At 35.4% G+C, this 21,347-nt stretch overlaps 1 protein-coding gene and 1 pseudogene across 14 annotated transcripts in view; both read right to left on the bottom strand.

The window, feature by feature from the left end:
* LOC141395239 (CUGBP Elav-like family member 1-B) overlaps nucleotides 1–21,347 on the bottom strand; it is a 569,810-nt gene that overhangs the window by 330,593 nt on the left and 217,870 nt on the right. The window lies entirely within an intron of this gene.
* On the bottom strand, nucleotides 993–1,377 carry LOC141395167 (putative ATP synthase subunit f, mitochondrial; annotated as a pseudogene).

The following is a 21,347-nucleotide window of genomic DNA, read 5'->3' as shown; positions in this document are numbered from 1 at the left end:
AAGTTAAGGGTAAAAATGAATCGTCAACGCCTGTCAACATTTTAATTTTAGTTTGACAAGAGAAGGCGTAAAGGGCTTAACATTCGCAATTTAATTAATTCTCATGATATTCTAGTTGTTGTTAGTTTTTTTTTATTATGCATATGAATACAAACGTTTTTATTCTGTTTTGATTTTGTGATAAATACTTTGCTTGTTATAAATAATCAGGGTTGTATAATAGATTGGGGTGAATACTCTTAAATGGAGATATATTTTGGAGTAGGTGTAAGATAATTGAGAACTCAGTATGCACAGATAATTATATACTAGAGCTGGCAAAAAATCGAAGGCACTATCGATAATATCGATTATTTTTTAAAAATTCAGTGGGTGAGTAAGTAAGTCCGTAGTCACACGTACACATTTTTCGGAAAAGTGAAATGTATTTTTTATATTTTTATAAAATAAAAGCAATTGTACATTCTCCCTTACATTTCTGTGAACTAGTTGTGCAAAATGTCAAGAAAAGGACTGACATTTCATAAAGTTTAGATAATGGTTTAGACCCCAAGAATGTTTGTCAATTTAAAACCTGGATTGGAGAAATCGTTCAGCTAGTTGTACTGGAGGCCCATATTACGACGGTTTAATGTTTTTTGAGAGGCAAGTCCATACGTCCTGAGAATATGACTCGAAAACTGTAAAAAAACTCTACGAATACCATGTGTAATGGCTGGGGCGCACGACAACTCTAGAACCGGAGACTGCGTTGATCTAAAATTTGCATATCGTAATATTTCTTCCAGTACCTCCCCACAAATATTTGAAAACTTAAACTTAAACTTTGGAATTGAACATATTTTGTCCGAACACAGTTTAAGTTCGAAAGTGACACATATCGGCCCACTCCTTAGGGCACCTCCCCCACACAAGCTCAAAATTTTGTTTAAGTGCAGACCGTTCGATGGTCCTTTGTACATTTTTACCAAAGGTAGATCTTGTTGTCTTGTTTACAGCGATATTATTTGGTGCTTCAACTTGCCGTAGTTGATGACATAGAAGTATGTCATAGCAGCCGCTGTGAGTTGGAGGAATGGAGCAATACCATCACGCTTGGGTTGAACGTATTTGTGATTCCAACGCCACCAGGCACGACTAAAGGCACCAACAATTGCACTTGGGTGTCTTGTTGCGTCGACCGTACCAAGTTCCTAATTCACCCAATTTATCTGGACCGAAAGGTACATCAGCTTTGCCGTAATAGCGAGCTGGGTTATAGGGACCATGTACCTTGTGGTTGTATTCAGCTGGATAATCACCTAGAGCCATTTGGAATTCTTTTCAGAGTTCTTCCAAAACTCAGCGATATTGTGTTTTTCATGGTAAAATATAATGTTAAAATATATTGTAGGTAGATCTTGTTGTCCTGTTTACAGCGATATTATGATTTTCGTGGGCAAATCCATGCACAGTGATGGCACTTACAAGGCAAGGTGTGACAAAAATACTTCTAAATGCTATATCGAACTGAAATTGTTATCAATGGGTCATAGTGGCCTAAAAACACTCTACATAAAATATTGGGGTCCTCGGTCCAAAATTTCGCGTGGTTCCCATGAAACGAATTATCTTGAATTTGAGTATTTTACTGTTACCAAGACATTGTTCAACCAAATTTGCTGTAATCCGGTACCAGGAGTTATTATTGCATTGTTAGCATCCCCACGAAAAATTGTCAGTATTAGTCCATGATAAAGTTTACTCCCCTATGATTTATATATCGATTTATTTGGGCAGATGTCAACCAAATATTCTAAGCGACTACGTTCTTATAATGATCTCAGACTTTAGAACACCATCTTATAAAGAAATGTCATATGGGTCCGCTTTTGACCGCAGCCTCCATATAGGGTTACCATCCTTTTCTTGGTACTTTATAAGATTTAACCACATTTATCTGCAGAATTACTTATAATAAAGTATTTCTGGTTCTCAATGCGGGGAAAAATCTCCACATTTTAATGTGGTCCAACATTAGGGCGTCCCAAAAATAAAATAAGTTATTTGTTAAAGTGAATAACCCCAAATCTTTTTTTCGTGAGTTTTCATTACAGCTCTAAGTTACCTTGACATATAAATCGCTAATAGTACAAAAAACATTATGTTGAAACCAAATTTATGAAAGGGTAATAAAATTACTTAAAATATTCCAAAAAAAATAAATTCAGCAACTAAAAAGGGTGTTAAACTTTTGGTCATAACTGTCAAAACCGCAAATTTCCGCAAAAAGTCTATACAGTTTTGAAATCTACAGGAGCTAGGCTGCAATTTGGTGCTAGCGGCCATTTGTGCGAATTTTTGCAAAGTATCTTAAACTTTAAGGAAATCCATACATCTATATAAAATATTTTCATTTTGACCGATATTATAACCAAAATATATGGCAACCCCTTCAATTTAGAGGAATTTTCATAACTAGAAAAACAAGTGAGCCAAGGCTATAGTCGGGTCGGGGCCGACTATGTGATACCCTACACCACTACCCCTGTTCATAAGCTTTTGACTAATAAAAATCAAAATATTAAAATTGGGATAGCTTAGCGCCTTTGCTCTGAATGTCTACATTAACACAGGTCAATTTTTTTGAAACGCATTTAAGTGCATCGACAGTACAACACAAATAAAAAATGGAAAAGTGGGATGTATGCCAACCATCAATAGGCTTCTTTCTGTGTTAGACCCCCATCAACCCCTAAAATTTCGTGAGGATCCGATCAAAATTTCGTAGTGTGATTGCACAAAAATGGAAAAAGGGATGCATTACCGACTATTGCGATATCTCTGTTGTTTGACCACCTATGACAACCTACTTCACATCGTTGTAAAGGTGATATTTTCTACTTTCCTTGAAAGGTTTTGCTTTCGATATACCTCCTACAGAATGGAAATATTAACTTTGAAATAAAACGTTGGTCTTTTTTCCAAATATTTTTTTGTCACATTCCGACCCCTGAACAATATCCGACCATTATCAAAAATCAAAAGGTTTTTTCCTCTGTGGGAACCCAATTACACCCAAAATTTCGTGACGATCCAATTAAAATTGCGACCTGTAGCGTGATTTCCAAAAGAGTGGAAAAATGGGATGTGTTACCGACTATCGCGATATCTCCGTTATTTGGATACCTACGCCAACCTGCTTTACATCATTGTAATGATTTTTTTACTTTCATTGTCAGACTTTGCTTTTGGAAGGTCCCGAACCAAAGCTGTGATATTCGTCATTATTATTAAAATCGCAACAATGAAAAGTTGTGTTCTATTAGCGGCTTTTGCGATATCTTCGTTGTTTGACCACCTATGACAACCTACTTCACATCGTTGTAAAGGTGATATTTTCTACTTTCCTTGCCAGGTTTTGCTTTCGATATACCTCGTACAGAAGGGAGATATTAACTTTGAAATTAAACGTTGGCCTTTTTCCAAATATTTTTGTTTGTCACATTCCGACCCCTGAATATTATCTGACCATCACCAAAATCAATAGGCTTCTTTCTCTGTAGGATCCCCATTAGCCCCCAAAATTTCGTGACGACCCGATTAAAATTGCGACCTGTAGCGTGATTACAAAAAAATTAAAAAATGGGATGTACTGCCGACTATTGTGATATCTCCGTTATGTGGCCACCTACGCCAACCTACTTTGCATCACTGTAAAGATGGGATTTTCTACTTTCATAGTCAGACTTTGTTTTTGGAAGATCCCCAACCAAAGCTGTGATACTCGTCATTATTATTAAAATCGCAAAAATAAAAAGTTGGGTTCTATTAGCGGCTATTGCGATATATTCGTTGTTTGATCACCTACGAGAACCTACACTACATCATTAAAAGGCGATATTTTCTACTTTCATAGCCAGGTTCTGCTTTTGGTATACCCCATATTGAAGCTGAGATATTCGCTTTGGAAAAAAACGTTGTCTTTTTCTCCAAATAAGTTTTTTGCCCATTACGACCCCTAACTATTATACGATCATCACCAAAATCAATAGGCTTCTTCATCTGTGTGACCCCCATTAACCCTCAAAATTTCGTGACGATCCGATCAAAATTGAGACCTGTAGCGTGATTTCCAAAAAAGTGGAAAAATGGGATGTATTACCTACTATTGCGATATCTCCGTTATTTGGTCACCTACGCCGACCTAGTTTACATCATTGTAAAGATGGGATCTTCTACTTTCACGGCCAGGCTTTGCTTTTGGAAAGTCCCCAACCAAAGCTGTGATATTCGTCATTATAATTAAAATTTCAAAAATGAAAATTTGGGTTTTATTTGCGACTATTGTCATATCTTCGTTGTTTGATCACCTACGAGAACCTACTTTACATCATTAGAAAGGCGATATTTTCTACTTTTATTGTCAGGTTTTGCTTTTGGTATACCCCGTATAGAAGCTGAGATATTCGCTTTGGAAAAAAACGTTGTCTTTTTATCGACATAAGTTTTTTGCCCATTCCGACCCCTAAATATTATCCGACCATCACCAAAATCAATAGGCTTCTTCCCCTCCGGGACCCCCATCAACATCCAAAATTTCGTGACGATCCGATCAATATTGCGACCTGTAGCGTGATTACAAGGTTTAGATGGACAGACGGACAGACGGACAGACGGACGGACGGACGGACTGACGGACGGACACACATAGCCAGATCGACTCAGCTCGTCGAGACATTCATTTTGGTATATATAAGTATGGGTCTACGACCATTATTTCGATGCGTTACAAACTTTTTGGCCAAAACCAATTTATAATACCCTCCCCACATAGTGGTGTAGGGTATAATGAAGCTAAGGCAATTTACTAATTGGTTCAACTTAAGTTAAGGTATTAAAAATAGTCCTTTGTTTCATAAATTCGTTAGAAATATAACCATTTTTTCTCATTTTTAAATAAAATTTTTTCTTCAAAATTAGACATGCTTGTGCGCCTTTTTTTTTCTTAAGAACCGCGAAAAATGGAAAGAGTATGTTGAGTTTCGAAAAATTTGGAATGTTTTGAAGCGATTTGCATTTTTAAATTTTTAAAACGATGTCATGAATTTCTTTATTTTTGTCGTTGGGCGCATCCTTTGTGCCATGATTCCTGATATAATGCTCCAAAAGCTCTTCATTATGCGGTGACCAACTTTACCCAGCAAAAAAAGTCCTCCCAAAATCATGGGTTTTGTAAGGGATTTTTGGCAGCCGTAACTACTCGCAAACCCCTTTCTTCCCCATTATTTTTACAAGGGCATGTCGCACTCAGTTTTTAGTTATTTTATGACCACTAGAATAACTAGTTATTCTGTGGCCACTAGAAGTTGAAAAGTAAGGTGAAAAAAATTCTATTTTTAGAACAGTTGATGTAGAGAATTTTTTTTATTTTCATCACACTTCTTACTTTTATTTTACTTTATTTTATTTCGCTTGCTGTGCGAGTTGAACACACGAACCCTTTGATTTCTAGCCAAAGACACTACATACTATGCCACGCACACAAACATTAAGAGTACCCAGCAAACCAATCGTACCGATATCGTAACGAAATCGGAATAAATTTCGGACGTTACGTCCGATATCTGATCCGAAATCGTAATGATATATTAACGAAAGTTGTATGAAGTGGTTGACATAATTTCGGAACGAAATGTCGGACCGAAATCGGATCGATGTCGGTCAGAATTCGCAACGAAATCGGAAGAAAACCCTTGGGAAATTCGGAATTCGAATTTCTTCCGCCGAATTTTCGTACAGATTTCTGAACGATTTCGGAATAATGTCGTATGAAAATCTGAGGTACCTTCCGAACTTTGGTAAAGATTTCTGAACAATTTTGGAATAATTCCGTATGATTATCGAAGGAAAAAATTTTTCTCTGATGCCTCTTTTTTATTGATAAATTTTCTTTGTTATGTTTTTTATTGGAAGATTATAATTTCAAAGATATCTAATGATTTTCACTGTTGTTATCATTTTGTAATTATAGTAGAACAAAGTAAACTTTTTGTACGAATATGTTGAGTCTATCAGCACTACATTGAATTATTATATGTTTCATTTATATTTAAAATATTTAAAAAATGTATATGCGAATTTTATAAACAATCATTTTGTTGTTCGACAACAAACTAAAATGTTGCTTGTTAGATATATACAAAAGGTGGTTGTTGTGCGAAGGGAAATTTGTTTCCGACATATCGATCCGAATTCGTAACGAAATCGGAAGAAAAACATTAGCAAATTCGAAGGGAAATTTACTTCCGACATTTTCTCCGAAATCGGAACGAAATCTGAACGCATTCCCCTACGAAAAATCGTATAGAAATCGATACGAAATCTGAACGATTTTGCTTCCGAAATTGTTTCGATATGTCGGACATCCGACATTTGGTTTGCTGGGTAGCTTAAGAACTTAAATGTGCAGTGCACATGTGCACCACGAACTGTTATTTTTTAATTAAAAAAACTCGCGTGCCGACAGTGAGCGTTGATCACACAACCCTAGGATTTATAATCGGACACACACTCACTGTGCCACCGTCCTCATTACTTAGTGAGGAGCAAAGTAAGTGGGTTTGCCTTGTAATTTTTTAAGAAGTATCCCCTTACTTTTCACATTACTTGTAATGCGAAAATAAACTTGTTTACATTACTTTGTAATGGGTTACGTAATGACTAATGGATCCGAATTTTTGCTGGGATATATTGCAGCATGGGTCGCTTTGCCACCTTTTTTCAAAATGATTCCCGAGCCAGGCAACATCAAATTTTCAACGGTGGCAAAATAACGTTCAGTATTGTTGGCGACATTTTCTGAGTATTTCAGCCATGTAAAACTTCTCTACAAGTGGTGTCTTTGGACACGCCGATCGGACTCGGAGATAAGCTGTTGGTCCCATATTATTCAGCGAATATAAATCGGGGTACACTCACTCATTGATATGAGAGAAGTCTCCATTGTCCCATCTGGGATGTTTGTGAAACAAATTTTATATTATTATTCAAGCTTGGTGTGATACGGTGCCAGAAAATTATTTCTTACAATAAGTTAAATTGTTCCATAAAGAAATTTTGATTTGTGGAAAGCCAATTCCCAGGGGTAGTGGTGTAGAGTATCACATGGTCGGCCACGTTCGACTATAGCCTTGGCTTACTTGTTTTCGAATGTAGTTGTGATAAAAAAAATGTACGAAATTATTTATTTATGTAAATCTTTTTGACATTGCTGTAGCAGATTGCTGATGTATCTACCTTAGTAAATGTACGGTTGGTTGCGCGGGTATTCCCCCATTGGCTTAACTTCATCATTACTTTCTTTACAGCCAGCAAAATTTACTGATCGCTACACGCAGAAAAATATATGTTAGAAATATGTTTGGATCCAAACAAATATTTGTTTGCAACATTTTGTAACATATCTCCATTTTTTATGCTTGGGTACCAGCATATTTTTTATGTTAGAACATATTTTTTATGGGTGGAGAGAATTTTTGTCAAAGAGAGTAACAACAGGGCTCTCGCAGCTGCGGAATGCTGGTTTATAATAAAGAGCTGTGTGCATGGTGTAATAGGAGACGCAGACGTTTTGTGATGTGTATGCGTAAAACACGTGTGTTTCGTGCTTTGTTGTTGTTAACCAACGTAGCAAGCGAAGAGGAAAAGAAAAAAATGGTATTAAATATGTTGTTCTTTTTTTGATCAGTGTTCTAGAGAATATCGTTGAGTAAAGACGGTAAAGTGAGTGAATAAATCAGTGTTTTGTATTTTCTTAAAGAAATTGTGCTTTTTAGTAAATTATATGTCCAATACATTTTATAATTGAATCAAACAGGTGAATGGAAATATTTTATTGGACAAGGAAGAAATCGCATTTAATATTGGTAATTACATCAATACATTTTTTCATATACATACATACATATGTATATTTGAAATATGGATGTACCTATTTATTACATTATATAATCATTTGATTCCAGGTGTCGATTTCCCGCTGATGATTTCAACTTTGAAGAAAATGTGTTTTATTTCACATCTAAGGAGGAGCGTTCAACGATGTTTCTTTACAATTTTTCTTTTTAAAAGTGCGACTTTTTATAAATTATTTCATTCAGTTTTTCTTTTATTAAAATGTATTATGTATTTCTTTGGAATTTTGTATGTACCTATGTGTCTTTGTTTTTTTTTTGTCATTTTTTCTATGCCCTTCAATAAAAAACGCCACTATTTATAGATGTGTATATATGTATGTCAGAAATAGCCAGTGAGCGCTTGCTGAGAGCAAGTGAGCATACATTTCAATGTATTTCACATTGACATTTACGCTCCCTTGCTCTCAGAAAGCGCCCATTGGTGCATGTGTTTGTTTTTTTTGTGGCTTTTGGGTTTGTATCTGTTTGCAACCAAACATATAATTTGTTTGCACCTAAACATATATTTGTTTGCAGGATCCAAACATATGTTATGTTTGGAACTGCTTGCAAACAAATATAGAGGCCATTTTTCTTTGTGTACCAATATCATGATTTCATGCCGGCGAAGGGAATTATCAATTGGCTTTTCAGTTTTTGAAATTATGACTTTTATAGGGAAAACCTGAACTTTTTAAGCATCGAGTATTCTCATGTTAATGAGAATGAAGCTCACTTTTCGGCTTTCCCAAAAAAAAAAAAAAAAAAAAAAACACCAGAACGAAATATTTCCAAGCTGACAGCACGATTCAACTAAGAAAGAATCGATTTCTGTAAATTGAAATAACATCAACACAGTTACCTGTGAGTATGTTGTTGGAGTCTATTTAAAAATTCCCTGTTGCGCGTGCCTTCGCTGCTTTCTGTTTGTTTTTTATTGTTGAAGGTTCAATCGTATGATTGCTTAAGTTTGGAGTTTACAGAGTGTAATGTTTACAAAACGCACTGACAGCCTGCAAAATTTACTGATCGCTACAATATCATGATTTCATCCCGGCGAAGGGAATTATCAATTGGCTTTTCAGTTTTTGAAATGATGATTTTTCTAGTGAAAACTTGAACTCTTTAAGCATTGAGTATTCTCATATTAATGAGAATATTAATGAGAACAAAGTATTTGCAAGCTGACAGCACGATTCAACTAAGAAATCATCGATTTCTGTAAGTTGAAAAAACATATATTTACAAGTATTAAATTGCTATGTGTGTTAGCTTTTCTCAATTTTAAAATTTTATTTTAATAAGGCAAAGTGCATTCATTTATGCTAAAGCAAGAAATCAAAAAAAAAAAAAAAAAAAAAATTAAAAAAGTCATACTAGGGTTATAAATATTTCTGTCTGTGACTGATACTTTTCTAGTTGCTTTCGATAATTTTCCACCCATTCTAATAAACATATATGTATATCAACATGTGTTAGTACTTTTGAGATATTAATTCATTTTGAAAGAAACAAATCTGAATGTACTAACAAACCGCTGACATTTTGCCATAACTCATTGCACCAGTGACTTTTAATGTGGTGCTAGAACTATGTGTATGTATTTATATTTATAGGGTGACCATTAGCTATGCAAATTGGAGGAATATTTCGAACATGAAGAACACATGTAGTTCCTAATAGCTATGTAATCCAAAGATTTGACCACATTTTGTAACGATGGCTCAGAAGTGATTATTTTGAAAAGTCATTTAGGTTTACACGTAATGGCAACCCTGCCCAAATATATATCAATACTGATGACATGAAAACATATTATGCATTCTTGACCATACGAACAATATAAAAACCTATACGCTTTCTATATATCACATACAAAAAACTATTGTTAATCAAAATCCACTTTACAAGTGTGACCATAGATTTAGTTTGCAAATGATTTAGAACCTATCGTGTCTAACACAAGTATGGACCATAAACTAAAATTTAAACAGCATCCTATGAATGGAACCACATGAAAGAATGTCATTATATTAATGAGATACAATTTATTTTCGGCACCAAATTGTTGATGCAAAATGCTTAATTTAAATGTTAATGTCGAGATCCTCCTTTTATTTTGCTTGGGTGCGTTTTGTTTTTGTTTTTTTTTTTTTTTTGTACTTCTAAAGGCAATTTCATTTGTTGGCATTGGTGTAATGCTATTTAGCAATTACTGAGTTCATTAAGAAATTATAGTTTTTTTAGATTTTATTTAAGAATTTGAGGGGGTGGGCTATTGCAAGAGAGAAGCCATATGTTATTTTACCGAATTTTACAGTTGTGTTTTAAGTAATTCTAATACAAATGTTGAGTATGTTATTGGTTTGAAATTACAACTACAATGAAAGAATTTTTTTATTTAGATAGATTTATTCCTTTTTGGTTAAACCAATGGAAAACACTAGCATTTTAATTAAATATACAAAACTAATCCTGTAGACAATAAGCATGTACCTTAACTAATCGAAGTTGTGGTTTCAGACCAGAAGAGTGCAGATGATTAAAATACCTGGTAGCTCAAATTAAAATGCTTTTTTTTTCAAAATCTACATGCAGTAGAATAAAAGCCAAACAAAATTTTATGTTAAAACTATATCTAAAAAGCAAAACAAATAGAACTCCTTATTGTGGAAATGGAGGAACAAATGGGCTACCGCTGAACGTGTGTAACCATAAAACATTTCTTTGTAGTTAATGTTTTCTACCTTACATTCGCTTCTAATGCCTTCAATATCCACATAAAACAAATCAATGAATCAGAGTTTGGGGATTGCTATAATAGATAGGGTAAACAAGATACATTTTTTTTCATTTCAATAAAAATTTAAATACATATAATTTTATAAACTTTCTATTAGAAAAAATATTGGTCCCTCTAATTCACCAACCAGAATTCGTAATAATTCAAAATATTTTTTTTTTATTTTTAAAAATGTTGAAATTATTTTCAATACCCACCAACTCCTGTGTCCTGCGTTAATGCAATCCCGTTTCGCTTTTAGTTGTAATTTTTCTACTCTATGCAGATTAGTTTTTATCTACAGTCCATTCATTTAAGCATTCTATGGTCAAGGGATAGCTACGTTGCTTGGTTATTTTACTGCTACCGTGTGTGGGTTGTTGTTTTGTAAAAATTGGTCAAATCAATTTCCCACACTCTCGTTTCCCCCTCAAATGAAACATCAAACAGACGCAATGGATTTTATAGTGTTGCACTTTTTTGCTCAACATTTGTGGTTAAGAAATCTGAGTGCTTCATTGGTTGGCCTCATGTTCACATTGGGATATGATGATTCTACTCCAAAGGATCTGTAAGTTCACTTAAACCACACGAGAGTAGGTAGAAGGACACAAACGTAATGTTATCATTACACAAAGTAAAGTGGAAGATGGGTAGTAAGTGTCCAGAGAACTCTACTCAATCTACATCCCAACGAACTAAAGGTTTATTTACTAAAAGAGTAGCATTACTCAAAAAATGCGTTTTTTAGTTAGTAATTTCTATTTTTTGACGTAGGGGATGAAAGATACCAAGGAACGGTCCTGACCGGTTTTAACATGTGCAAAGCCCACGATCTATCTTTGTCCCTCTTTCATCTCAAGTGGACACTGACCTCGCAGTGGTGCCACCTGGGGAGCTACCTTTAACACCCGTTAAAGGTAGTAACCCTCCCCTAGAAAAAAAAACAGCCTACTATGAAAAAACGAAAGAAAAGAAAAACAAACCACTCTAAAGTTGACGACCCCGCAAACGTTTTAAGGACCCTGATCTGCAAATCTGCACCTGCAACACCTTAAGGTGACGCACTGCATTATAGCTGCCATGACACAAAGCATGAGTTTGGCTGCGGATTTGTACTTAGTCGGAAGTTAAAACATCTGGTCTTCAGCTTCACTATAGTGAATGATAGACTTGCTACAATACGGATAAAAGCAAAATTCTTCAACATTAGCTTTATCTGCGCTCATGCTCCAACCGAAGACAAAGACGAACAGACCAAAGATATATTCTATGAGCGCTTAGAAGAAACATACGACCGTTGTCCTGCCCGTGACATTAAAATTATTCCAGGCGATTTTAATGCCAAAATTGGAAAGGAGAATATCTTTGGCCCAACAATCGGGAAATTCAGTCTCCACAGTGAAACATCTGACAACGGAATGAGGCTGATAATCTTTGCTGCGGCAAAAAACATGGTAGATAGCAACACAAGATTTAAGCATCTCGACATTTATAAGGGTATCCGGCTGTCTCCGGATCAGAAAACAAGAAATCAAAATTGATCACGTTGTGATAGATGGGAGACATTCATCGAGAGTGTTCCGCAGAGCAAACATAGACTCGGACAACTACCTTGTTGCAGCAAAGGTACGTATCCGGTTAAACGTAGCAAATAAAGTACGAACAGACACAACACGAAAATTAGACATCGGCAAGCTGCAATCACAACAGATAGACACAGCATATTCCACTCAACTAGCCCAATTGCTTAATAAAAGCACTACTCGTCCCGATAACATATCAGCATAATGGAAAACAAGTAAGAAAAGGCTATAGTCGGACAGGGCCGACCATGTGATACCCTACACCTTAACTCCTGGGAATTAACTTTCCACATATCAAAATTTCTTTATGGAACAAATAAACTTATTGTAAGAAGTAACTTTGTGGATTCTGGTACCGTATCACACCAAGCTTAAATAATAATATAATAATTGTTTCACAAACATCCTAGAAGGGACAATGGAGACTTCTTCTTCTCTCATAGCAATGAGTGAGTGTACCCTGAAACATATTCGCTCAATGATATGGGACCCACAGCTTATCTCTTAAGACACCACTTGTAGAGAAGTTTTACATGGCTGAAATACTCAGAAAATTTCGCAAACCTTACTGAAGGATATTTTGCCACCGTTGAAAATTTGATTTTGCCTGGCCGTTTTAAAAAAAAGGCAGACACGTTATTACAATTTGCATCATGGGAAGATCAGTATATCAGGCGGTATATGTCCTCCACGAAATAAAATATAGACCAAAAAATTTTTTGTATTTTTCATACAAAAGTAATTGCCCATTTTACCCGCTAAATATTATCAGAGCATCATCAAAAATTGTAAGCATCTACTTCGACTTAAAGTCTTACCTCGTGCAAAATTTAGTGGTTATTGAGCTATAATTGCGACCTCTAGCGTGTTTATGAATACACTACCAAGAAATAACAGGGTATATTAGGCTGTAACTCTGTTATCTTATCATGTACACCAACACAGTCGACATCAATAGAATGGTCAAACGTTCCTCTTCCAAGTATAGCTTACTTGCCCGGAATGTCCCTTCCAGGAATAAAGATAAAAGCTGTATATTAAAATTTTTCACAATTTTCACACAAAAGTTATGGTCTATTTAACCATCTAAATATTATCTGATCGCCATCTCAAATTGCATGCTTCTTCTTTGTCATATTCTCTTACCTTATTTAAAATTTCCAGGCGATCGGACTATTATTGCGACCTACAGAGCAGCCACAAAATCGGATAAAAATTATGTTTTTGGTCCATTTCACCGGCTAAATATTTCACGATCATCACCAATTAAAAAGCGATCTAGTCTGATGTGAAACCGACCTCCATACCAAATTTCGTGACGATCGGACCATAATTGCGGCCTGGAGTTTGATTACAATTTATAATGGACAGACGGACACACGGACGGACGGACACACATCTCAAAATAGCTTTATCTCGCCGAGATATGAAGATTGTATTATCGAGATGTACAGAAGCCAGAATGAAGTCCGAAAGTTCTACCAAAGAGTAAAACATCAAACTGATGGTTTTGGTACAGGCGCATCCTCATGTAGAGACCAGCAATATAATTTGGTAATTGATACAGATAGTGTGCTAAGGATATGAAAAGAGAATTTTTCCAAACTGTTGGTGTCCAATAGTAGCGAAGACGACGAAGATATCACAGATCCAATCCCAGAAGGTGGTATTGAATTACCGCTCAGTCAAGATGGGGTAAAGTCAGCAATAAAGCGACTAAAGAATAATAATGCAGCAGGAGCAGATGGCTTACCAGAAGAGCTGTTCAAAACCGGAGGTGATTCGCTGATAAGGTGTATGCATCAGCTAGTTAGCACCATCTGGCAGGAAGAACGCGTACCCGACGATTAGAAACTGAGTATCTTACGTCCCGTCCACAAGAAAGGAGACAAGCCTGTATGCTCGAACTATAGAGGCATAAGTCTTCTCCCTATTGCCCAAGATATTGTCAGGGGTATTATGTGAAAGACTAAAGTCCATGGTCAATGAAATAGTTGGACCATACCAATGGGGCTTTTGGCCAGGCAAGTCCACCATTGACCAGATATTTACCCTGCGGCAAATGCTGGCGAAGTCTCAAGAGATGCAGATCGACACCTTCCAGCCCCTACGCGCAAAGGTATTCCAAGCCATGTCGGAATTTGGTATCTCCGCAAAGCTCATTCGGCTTTGTAGAATGACATTAACTGATACAAGTCCCCAGTTAAAATAAGAAAGAACCTCTCTGAACACTTCAGTACCAAAACAGATTTCAGACAAGGAGACAGCTTTTCGCGTGTTCAACATCCTGCAGGAAAAGTTTATACGAGATGCAAATTTGAAAAGAGTATTGTATACAGCAACAGCCACATATTACTTCCTTATGCTGATGACATTGATATCATGGGAAGATCAGTAAAGGAAGTAACTGATACCATTAAGAAGGTCGTAGGAGAATTAACAAAAGTGGGTCTGGCAGTAAACGGCGAAAAGACAAAGTTGATGGTGTCGACGCGCTAGGACCAACAGTGGATGTTGGTTCCTATAATATTGAGGTAGTAAACCACGGCACCGCCATAAACACAACAAACAACATCAGTTGTGAAATAAAGAGTAGAATTATGTTGGCCAACTGATGCTACGTTGGCTTAAGTAAGCAGTTTAAAAACAAGGCAACATCTCGTCAAACCAAAACAACACTTTACAAAACACTGATGCTACCTGTGCTAATGTATGGTTCCGAAGCCTGGGTACTTGCGCAAGCAGATAAGGCAGTGCTCGAGATCGATGGACCTTCTATTAGAAGATCAATTGACCTAATGATTTTCTATGAATAGTCCGATTGTTTGAATGTCAGAAAAATTTCTTGATATTCTATGGGAAGACCTAATGGCCTTCTGTGAGAATACTTGACTGGTCTTCTATGAAAATACCAAATGTTCCTTAACGAGAAGACCTAATAGTCCTCTCTGAGAAGACCTGAGAGTCTTCAATGAGAAAACCTAAGAGGCTGTCTTGGGAAGACCTAATGTTCTTCTATACGAAGGCCTAGTGATCTTCTGCGAAAAGCCTATTTCTGCGAGATTACTATTGGTATTCTTCGAGTAGACCTCATGATTTTCTACAAGAAGACCTAATGATCTGTGGGTCTTCGTTGAGAAGACACATTGCCTTTAATGGGAAAACCTATTGGCCTTCTATAAGAAGAATTCTTGGTCTTCTATGATAAGAATATTTGGTGATCTATGATGAGAATTTGGAATTAGGAAATGGAAGACCTGTTAGTCTCCTAGGAGAAGTTTCCTTGATAGACTATGAGAAGACTCATAAATCTTCTATGAAAATACGTCCGGATCTTATTTGAGAACACCTTTGGGTCTTCTATGATTACCTCTCGGTGTTGTATGGCCTTTTGCACTTCTCTGATACAATTTTTTGATCTTCTATGATAAGATGTTCTCTTGTTCTTCTATGGGAAGACCTCTTAATCTTCTTCTTCTTCTTCTTAATACAATTTTTTGATCTTCTATGATAAGACCTTCGGTTTTCCATGAGATGTTCTCTTGTTCTTCTATGAGAAGACCTCTTAATCTTCCATGAGAAGATCTCATGACCTTCTATGAAAAGGCACTTAGGTCTTCCATGCGAAGTCATCTTCTTCTTTTTGGAGAAGACATCTCGGCCTTTTATGATTAGTCTTCTTGTTCTTCTAGATGAAGATCTTTTAGAAGCTCTCTTGGTCTTCTATGAGAAGACCTTTTAATCTTATGTGGAAAACCTCTTGGTCTATTATAAGGAAACTTCTAGTCTTTTATAAAAAGGTCTTTAGGTCTTCTGAAACCCTTAAGTCTACTATGAGAAGACCCTTAGATCTTCTATGAGGTATTCTCATGTTATTCTATGAGAAGACCTTATGGTCTTCTATGAGAAAACCTCACGGTATGGGAAGTCATCTTGCTCTTCTAGGGTAGGACCACGATCTTCTATGATTAGTCCTCTTTTTCTTTTGGCTGAAGATCTTAGGTCGCATCTTTCATGAGAAGCTCTCTTGGTCTTCTATGAGAAGACCTCCTAATTTTCTGTGAGAAGGCCTCTTGGTTTTCTGTAAGAAAACATCTATGAGGTATTCTCGTGGGCGTAAAATAAAGCCCCAAGAAATAACGCCCCAAACGGGAATGAAAATTGACCCCAATTTTTGGGGTGTTTTTACAATTTGAAAAATTGCCCCAATACAAAAAGGCCCCAAACTAGGAAATTTGGCCCTAAAAAAATATTGCAATTATGCCCCAAAATTTCATTGGGGCCAAAATGCATTTTTGAAATTGGGGTGCATTTGCAAAATGCATTATCACCCCAAACAACGAAAATGCAATTAGGCCCCAAAGTATGCATTCACGCCCCAAAATATTTATTCACTTAAATTTGGGGTGTAAATGAAGCCCTAAACTTGGGGTGTAATTTCAAAAATATTTTTAAAGATATTCATTCAATAGTTTGTAATATGTAACTAATTACGACTGTACTTTTTTACGATAGTAGCATGTTATTAAAGCCACCTAGAAACAAGCTCTTATTAAAAAGTGTACTAGCAGGCGTCTATGAATGTGATAAAAATTAAAATTTTAAATAAAATTAAAGACGATTGTGTAGGAATCGCAAAATCTTTGGGAAGTGGATCGTCGGTATCTTTTTCTAACACATTGTGATAAGGGAGTATTTCTGTACCAATTTCTATATACATATATGTATGTATATATTTTTATAGTTTTTAGCAAGAATCACAAAGTATATATTTTAACAGAATACAAAGAAGTTTGCATCACATCGTTAGCAAAAATTTTGTGCCGGCTTCAAAAACTCCCCATCAAATAGTTGAAGCATTCATGCTCGAAAAGGTGTGGACAAATTTCGGTCTGACCAAAAACCAAACAAACCCGAGACAGACTTTAACTACTCCATATCTCCAAATCAAGTCAAACAGAATTAGAAAGAAATGGAAAGTAGCTGAAGAAAAATATTTTAAAAAAATAATTTAAAAAATCAAACAGAATTAAAAACAAGTAAGCAAAGGCTATAGTCGGACAGGGCCGACCATACGATACCCTACACCACTACCCTGCGAGTTAGCTTTCAGCAAATCAAAGTTTCTTTTGGACAAATAAGACATCGTTGGAAATTTGATGTTTGCTGGCCGGGAATCGAACGCCCGACCTTCAACGTGCAAGGCGGGTGTGCAAACAATTGTACTATGGTGGCACCAATAAGTAATTTTAGAACGGACATTTAGTCTGGACCTATTTTTTTGCATATTTTGACATATTTGCTAAACCAGACTTTGTGCCCTAAATATCCCATCGAATTGGCTGAAAGTTTGTATTAAGTATTCGTTCATCACAATTTTCGACCTGATTTATCGGAATAGGTCCAGGTCTTCATATAGCTACCATAGAACCGTACCTCCCGATACCCGGTATTTTGAAGGTTGTGGCCTCAATATCAAACTGAAGTGGCTGACATTTTGTATTCAGTCTTCGTTGGAGGTAAAAAAACTTTCCACTTGAAATTTGTCGTTATATGTCCACGTCTTCATATAACTCCCATAACCAGAACCTACCGATTTTCTGTACTTCGAAGGTTATGGTCTCAATATCTCTCCGAATTGGCTAAAATTTGGTAATAAACTTTCCATCTGAAATTTGTCGGTATAGGTCTAGGCGTTCATATAGCTCCCATAGAACGATAGCTCCCCATTTTCGACATTTGGAAGATTGTGGCTCTGGTTACAGATTTCTCTGTTTTATTGACTTGTCTGAAGTGAATTTCAAACAGAAAAAATGTACATATAAACATTTTAGAAGATATTATTGAAATATATGTAGCATACGAAAATATGTGAAATACAGAAATTTTCCATATGCAAAAATAATATTTGCATATGCATAATTTATACATTTCGCCTATTTTTGCATATGTGATATATTTCGACTGGAATTTAATTAGAAGCCAAAAATATGCAAATTTTACAAAAATAGGTGTTGCATAAAATTTCGCTGTCTACATATCATTGAGCTGATATTAATCGGGGTGCTCTCATTGATATGAGAGAAGGCTCCATTGTCCCTACTGGGATGTTTGTGGAACAATTATATACAGTACATTTTAAGAAATATTCTTAAATTTGAAAATTGGCGTTGTTTAGCAATTTCTGCTACATCTTTAAATTTTGTACAATTGGATAGGTGATATGATAGGGTTCCACGCAATTTGTAAGAACTGGGAATTTGTCTGTCATGATAGAGAAAATTTGTAGCATGGGAGGAAGATGTGGTTCTCCTCACAAAACTCATTATATCTTAGGTAGTAGGTCCGTTACCAAGCACACATATTATTGCAATTTTCATCAGAGGAAAGATCGGTAGTTAATTTTTCATATATAGGCGACTTTGCCGGTATATGGCCTCCAGGGACTCAAATATGGACCAAAAATAAAATGTTTTTATTTAGCATACAAAAGTAATGGTCCATTGCACCCGCTAAATAATATCAGATCGTCATCAAAAATTGTAGGCATCTTCTTCGACCTAAACCCCTACCTCGTGCAAAATTTCGTGACTATTGATCTATAATTGCGACCTCTAGTATGCTTTTGATTACATTACAAGCAAAACACTCGATATATTAGGCTGTAACTCTGTTATCTGACCACATAAATCAACATAATTGGCATTAATTGAAAGGGCAAGAGTAGTCCTTCCAAATATTATTTATGTGGGCGGAATATGTGGTCCGGGAATAAAGATATTACCGGTATATTAAAAATTTTCACAATTTTCACACAAAAGTTGTGGTCCATTTAACCCTCTAAACATCATCCGATCACCATCTCAAATTGCAAGCTTCTTCTTTGTCATAAAATCTTACATTATTTAAAATTTCGAGGCGATCGGACTATAATTGCGACATACAGAGCCGCTACAAAATCGGATAAAAATTTTGTTTTTGGTCCATTTCACCCGCTTAATATTTCTCGATCATCACCAATAAGAATAGGGATCTATTCTGATCTGAACCCGACCTCCATACAAAATTTCGTGACGATCGGTCCATAATTGCGGCCTGGAGCGTGTTTACAATTTATAATGGACAGACGGACGGACGGACGGACGGACAGACACACATCTCAAAATCGCTTTATCTCGTCGAGATATGAAGATTGGTATACCACATTGGGGGTCTCCGACGAATATTTCGCGGTGTTACATGAATTTTTACCAAAACAAACTTATAATACCCTTTTCCACATTGTGGTATAGGGTATAAAAATGGAGAGTAGCTGAAGAAAAATATATTTAAAAAATTGCGCGATTTTTTAAATATATTTTTCTTCAGCTACTCTCCATTTTTTTTAATTCTGTTTGAATTGATTTGGAGAGAAAAAATATATTTAAAAAATCGCGCGATTTTTTAAATATATTTTTCTTCAGCTATTCTCCTAATTCTGTTTGACTTGATTTGGAGAGAAAAATATACTAAAAAAAAATCGCGCGATTTTTTAAACATATTTTTTCATTCCAAATCCATTCAAACAGATTTAGAAAAAAGGGAGAGTAGCTGAAGAAAAATATATTTAAAAAAATCGCGCGATTTTTTAAATATATTTTTCTTCAGCTACTCTCCCTTTTTTTCTAAATCTGTTTGATTTTTTAAATATATTTTTCTTCAGCTACCCTCCATTTCTTTCTAATTCTTTTTGACTTGATTTGGAGAGAAAAGATATATCTAAAAAATCGCGCGATTTTTTAAATATATTTTTTCTCTCCAAATCAAGTCAAACAGAATTAGAAAGAATTGGAGAAAAAATATATTAAAAAAATCGCGCGATTTTTTTAGTATATTTTTTCTCTCCATGTCAAGTCAAACAGAATTAGGAGAGCAGCTGAAGAAAAATATATTTAAAAAATCGCGCGATTTTTTTAAATATATTTTTCTTCAGCTACTCTACCTTTTTTTATATATTCTTTTAAATATATTTTCCTTCCTTCCTCTGTAAAAAAGGAAAAATAAATGCCTTAGCATTTTTAAATAGGATGGTGTTTGAAGGAATCGCTATATGCACAAATATGCTCCCAATGGAAGATGAGGTATATAAATTAAACATTGTTAATAGGTGTATCTTTTTTACTTTTTTAATGTTGCTGAAAAATTTTTTCAGCAGCTTTTCCTTTACACAACTGTCAAAATCTGCAACATTAGTAATAATTATTACCAATTATTATTACTTATCATATAATTTTTTGAATTCTATGAAATAAGTGTTTACTTTTGCTTATTATTACTAAAAATTATTGTTATTTTGAGTCCTTTAATTTTTTTCGCTTTTTTCTTAATAAAGTTTTCGAAATTGCACCCCATTTTTTGATCATATCTTAATAAAAACTTTAGAAAATGCGCCCCAATTTCTTGTTTTTGTTAAACACTAAAATATATTTAGGCCCCAAACATGTGCAAAAAGGCCCTAATGAAAAATTCAATTAGGCCCCAATATTATTTAGACCCCAATTTGATTTTCAAATTTTCGATTTACTTGTTGTGAAGACAATTTGGCCCCAACAGTTAAAAGAAAAAAGGTCGCAAAAAGACGAAATTAGACCCCAAAAGTTTTGTTGTTGTTTTTCATATACCTGTTTGGGGGCCTATTTTCATTTTCAATTTGGGGTGTTATTTCCTGGGGCCTTATTTCTGTACGCCTTCTCGTGGAATTCTATGAGAAGAACTCATGGTATTATATGAGAATACCTCATGGTCTGCTATGGGAAGTCATCTTGTTCTTCTAGCAGAAGACATCTTGCTTTTCTATAAGAAAACTTGAAGTCTTCTATAAAAAGACCTTTGGATCTTCTAAGAGAAGACTTTTAGGTCTACTATGAGGTATTATCATGGTATTATATGAGAAGACCTCATGGTATTCTATGAGAATACCTCATGGTCTTCTATCGGAAGTCATCTTGCTCTTCTAGGATAGGACATCGTGATTAGTCCTCTTGTTATTTCAGATGAAGATCT

Source organism: Musca autumnalis, unplaced genomic scaffold (assembly GCF_047663935.1).
Source record: "Musca autumnalis isolate F117 unplaced genomic scaffold, ASM4766393v1 scaffold_2, whole genome shotgun sequence".
Taxonomy (NCBI): Eukaryota; Metazoa; Arthropoda; class Insecta; order Diptera; family Muscidae; genus Musca; species Musca autumnalis.
Note: the sequence above shows the minus strand (reverse complement) of the source record. Positions and strands in the feature narration are given on the sequence as shown.